Here is a 5,447-nt window from a genome sequence, read left to right on the forward strand (position 1 = left end):
TAAATGACACCACCTTTATGGCAGAAAGTGAAGAGGAACTAAAGAGCCTCTTGATGACAGTGAAAGAGGAGAGTGAAAAAGTTGGCTTAAAGCTCAACATTCAGAAAACTAAGATCATGGCATCTGGTCCCATCACTTCATGGCAAATAGATGGAGAAACAGTAGAAACAGTGACAGACTTTATTTTTGGCGGCTCCAAAATCACTGCAGATGGTGACTGCAGCCATGAAATTAAAAGACACTTGCTCCTTGGAAGAAAAGCAATGATCAACCTAAACAGCATATTAAAAAAAAAAAAAAACAGAGACATTACTTTGCCAACAAAGGTCCATCTAGTCAAGGCTATGATTTTTCCAGTGGTCATGTATGGATGTGAGAGTTGGACTATAAAGAAAGCTGAGTGCTGAAGAACTGATGCTTTTGAACTGTGGTGTTGGAGAAGACTCTTGAGAATCACTTGGACAGCAAGAAGATCCAACCAGTCCATCCTAGAGGAAATCAGTCCTGAATATTCATTGGAAGGACTAATGCTAAAGCTGAAACTCCAATACTTTGGCCACCTGCTGCAAAGAACTGACTCATTTTAAAACCCTGGTGCTGGGAAAGATTAAAGGCAGGAGGAGAAGGGGACGACAGAGGATGAGATTGTTGGATAGCATCACTGAGTCCAAGGACATGAGTTTGAGTAAAATCTGGGAGCTGGCGTTGAATAGGGAGGCTGGTGTGCTGCTGTCCAGGGGGTTGCAAAGAGTTGGACACGACTGAGTGAACTGAACTGAACTGGTGGTAACTGACAGACTGAGGGTGGAACCCATGTCCATTGGATTTCAATGTCAGGCTTTTTAACTACACCAAAAGGAGTCTAAACACGCATTTGCTTGGGGTTTTGTTGCTGTTGTTTTCCATTTGTTATTTTTTATTGGAGTATAATTGCTTTATGGCATTGTGTTAGTTTCTGTTGCATTTGTTGTTTCTCACCTTGGCTACGTTGGTATATTTTTCCCCTGAGAGGTCAGTTAATCAAGATGATTCCATAGTTCAAGGGGATGCCAGCATGGTTGTTGACTGATCTTGTGGAGACTACGTGAGAACTGGAACTCAATATTCCTTAATAAAAGTCCTGGGAAATTGCTGTTAATACTAATAACTAACTGGGAAATCTTACAGGCTTTAACTTAAGGAATTGATTTTTTTCTCCAGATTATCATGGTTTATCTGGCAATTTTTGTTATTTTACAGAGTACAATATCTAACTTGTGCTCACTGATAGCTATACTCAGAGTTTATTATGCCTGGACCATTATCCAGCACAAACCTGAGTTTTTGTATGGCTTGGCCATGTAGAAACTATGACTATGCCATAAATGTACTAATGGAGATAATTATTTCTGTGTTTCAGTCCTGTTTTAAACTTCTAGTAGGTTATAAATTATAATACATTAATTCAAGACACAATAAACCATTAATTCATACATGATATAGTATCTAATTAGAGCAGAAAGATGCCACATGCCTTGGGAAGTATATAGGGTTTGAGTCTTGCCCATAACTCTTTTTTGGGCTGATTTAGAGATGTAAACTCAGAGAAGGCAATGGCACCCCAGTCCAGTACTCTTGCCTGGAAAATCCCATGGATGGAGGAGCCTGGTAGGCTGTAGTCCACGGGGTCGCTAAGAGTCGGACACGACTGAGCGACTTCCTTTTCACTTTTCACTTTCATGCATTGGAGAAGGAAATGGTAACCCACTCCAGTGTTCTTGCCTGGAGGGGGAGGGGGAGCCTGGTGGGCTGCCGTCTATGGGGTCGCACAGAGTCGGACACGACTGAAGCGACTTAGCAGCAGAAGCAGCAGCAAAAGGTCCTGTAGTAGGTTTCCTTCTGTAAACTTCTCTGTCTGGGGTGGCATCTGGAAGAGGAGAATTACACTTCAGCTTTATAACCTTACTGTGCAGCTTTTCTGAAAAGTCACTTAGCTTTATTTACACCTGCCTTGAAAAAATAAGCACTCAAACAGCAATGAACCAGATGGAATCAATAATTTACATATCTCCAGGGGAGTCGGACAAGAAGCAAAAGAAGAAGAAATGATTGACTATTTTACAGAGATTATCTGATTTTAACATGTATGAGATACCCATATTTTGACTGAATTTAACCGATTCTGGTTTTGCTTTCAATTAATTGCCTATTACTGAGCACCAGTACACTGTGATAGAAAGGAAGTAGGGAAGAGAAGGTGAGAGGGAGGGAAGAAGGAAGAAATGAATCAGAAAAACTTAATTGAGTGTATTCCTTGCTCATGGTGAGTCCTTTCCTTGCCAGGAAATTTTCCGTCCCTATGACTTAATTGCTTTGATCTATTCACTATAACAACTAGATAAAATAGCATGATTTCCCACCCTGTAAGAAAATAAATATGGCCATTTAACTTGTTCATGTTGATCTCTAAATAATGGATTTTATTCATAAACATACTTTCAGTTGAGCTATTTAGAAAGATAGCTGTAGATGTGTTATAAGCAGTGCTGAAGAACTAGCTCCTGCTTTGTGGAGAGAAAAAATTCCCTGCTCTTATTCTGGAGGGTCACTGTTTCTTGTTTTGCTTTGTCAGTGTTTTTTGTTTTGTTTTTTCATTTCTGTGTTTCACTCTCACCCTTAATTGGTGTTTCACTGATCATAAATTGATTCATCTTAGCAGAAGGAGGGGCTGTGTCTCTAACTACCACTCTCTTATTCATATGGAAATTCTGTGTTTCTGCTGTTGTGGCTCCAGGTACAACTCATAGGGAATAGGTCTTCATGTTATGTTGTGCTACAAATTTAATCCCTGGGTTTACACTGTATTTTACCAAAAATCATGACACCATTCTTTGGATCTAGCTATTTTTATTTTATTTAAAGATTATTTCCTTTTTGTTTACCCTTAATAAAATATGTCACATCCACAGAGAGTGTACTTGAAAACAATATTTGTTTTTCCTACTTAAATGATTTTCTTAAAGGGAATCTTTCTCAAGACTGTGTCAGTCAGTTCAGTTCAGCTCAGTCGCTCAGTCATGTCCGACTCTTTGCGACCCATGAATCGCAGCACGCCAGGCCTCCCTGTCCATCACCAACTCCTGGAGTTTACTCAAACTCATGTGCGTCGAGTCAGTGATGCCATCCAGCCATCTCATCCTCTGTTGTCCCCTTCTCCCCCTGCCCCAATCCCTCCCAGCATCAGAGTCTTTTCCAATGAGTCAACTCTTCACATGAGGTGGCCAAAGTATTGGAGTTTCAGCTTCAACATCAGTCCTTCCAATGAACACCCAAGACTGATCTCCTTTAGGATGGACTGGTTGGATCTCCTTGCAGTCCAAGGGACTCTCAAGAGTCTTCTCCAACACCACAGCTCAAAAGCACCACACCGTGTAGTAGCACTAAAAACAAACAGCTGAATTTTCAGCAGCTCTGTTGCCACATTTGTGCTTTCCTCACCACCGCTCTACTGATCCTTACCCTTTCCTTAATGCAAGCACCAGCCTCTCTTTTTTATTGATCGTGTGTGGTTAAAGTCTCAGATCCATTTTAAAATAATGGGTCATGAAATAAACTAAGTTCCCATTAACTGAATAAAGTCTTTAGAGTTATAAGTAATTGGCCTTGATTGGAAGTCATTTGAGGTTTGTTGAGGTATATCAGAAACAATAATTAATAAATCAACAAATTCAAAAGAAGACAGAAACAGAGGAGAAATAGAACAATGAAAAACAGGACAAATAAAATCAGATAGCAAGATGATAGACTTAAGTTCATAGTGAGATGCCACTGCACATCCACTTGAATGGTTAATATTAAAAAGTTTAATGGTATCAAGTTTTGGCAATAATTGTGGATAACAGAAACTCTCAGTGTTGCTAGTGGGGGTGTAAAATGTGACAACCACTTGGGGAAGTTTGACAGTTTGTTAAAATGCTAAACGTATACTTACCATATGATGAGTGCAACAGGGATGAATCTTGAAAGTCTTGTGCTGAGTGAAAGAAACCATACTTAAAGACCACATGCTTTGATTCCCTTCATGCGAACTTTTAGAAGAGGTGAAAGTATAGTGAAAGAAAGCTAAGTACTTGTCATTGGTTTGGGTGAGGGAAGTGGATTGACCACAAAAGTGCATGAAGGAACTTTTAGGGGTGATGGAAATTCTCCATATCTTGATTGTAACAGTATTTACCATTGTATACATTTGTCAAAACTCACTGCAGTGTGCACTTAAAATTGTACACTATTTCATGTAAATAATACCTCAATAAAGCTGACACAAAATAATTGAATGAATTGTACTGATCAAAGAGAATTTTCAAAAGGAGAATCTATTATGACAAAGGAAGGAACAGTATTTGGAAGGAGAGGAGAGAGAGAGAGATGACTATGCTTTGTTTTATTGCAGTCATGAAATTATGTCATATAAGAGCACAGTAGGAAGTTTGTCAAGTAGAATTCAGTCCTCTCAATAAAGAGTGAACCTTCAAATATACCTCTGTGGTGGAATATGTAATATGATAATGAGGTTAAAGTGAGATACTAGGTAGAATTAAATGTGGTTCAATCAGTTCCTTTTGAAGATTTGGGAAGGAGTTGATTTTCTTTGGAGATTTTTTTTTTTTTAATTTGTGATTGACATGCAAAAAGCTGTACATATTGAATATTTGCAACTTGAGTTTGGACATAAGTGCACATTCATAAAACCATCACCACAATGAGTGCCATAAAATATCCATCACATCCAAAAGTTTCCTCCCACCCTATTTATTTATTTATTTTTTATAAAACACTTAGCATAAGATTCGATTTGACCTCTTAGTAAAAGTTTAAGTATATGGTAGGGGAGTTTGAGAGGCCTTTGTACAGAAAACAAAGTGGTGATCCTATGAGGGGAAGAATTTGGAGCTTATTTAAAAAAAAAAAAAAGAGTGGATTTAACACTAAAGCCAATCGAGAGAAATCTTGGGGGGCTGTAGTACTGTTTGTCTGTTGGCTTTGTTTGGCTGAAGTCTAATATATCATGTTGTTTTCTTTATGCATTGTTTCTTGTGATTGACTCAGTGCATTCTTCATGGAAGAGCCTTGAACTGAAGAATGGTTGAAGGTCACCATGCTGGAGCCCCAGGTAAGTTTGCCAGAACTAGAACTACTCTTGATATTTACAGCTGAGTTTGCTGTCCTTTCCTTACTGCCCTAGAGGACTGGTATTGTCCAGAACAAGAACAAAAGAAGATGCTTTCTTCCCTGGTCTTTGGCAGTTTCCTATTTCCAGAGACTTGATAGGATAATTCACTAATCCTCAGAATATTATAAGTAACATATTTGGAGAAGAGTTTGATTCAGTCCATTCTAATTTCAAGAACAGGTTTTTTTTGTTTTTAAATCACATTTGAAATCTACTCAGTTGTCATGGTGAATGAGAG

General features: G+C 38.6%; 1 long non-coding RNA gene across 1 annotated transcript in view; it reads left to right on the forward strand.

Moving 5' to 3' along the window:
- LOC104997585 overlaps positions 1–5,149 on the forward strand; it is an 11,974-nt gene extending 6,825 nt beyond the window's left edge. The window contains exon 3 of the long non-coding RNA XR_826341.1: positions 5,086–5,149. This is a non-coding gene — a long non-coding RNA (uncharacterized LOC104997585). The remainder of the gene's footprint in view (positions 1–5,085) is intronic.
- Positions 5,150–5,447: the final 298 nt, after the last annotated feature.

The sequence above is a fragment of the Bison bison genome, unplaced genomic scaffold, assembly GCF_000754665.1.
Source record: "Bison bison bison isolate TAMUID 2011002044 unplaced genomic scaffold, Bison_UMD1.0 scf7180017864311, whole genome shotgun sequence".
NCBI lineage: Eukaryota > Metazoa > Chordata > Mammalia > Artiodactyla > Bovidae > Bison > Bison bison.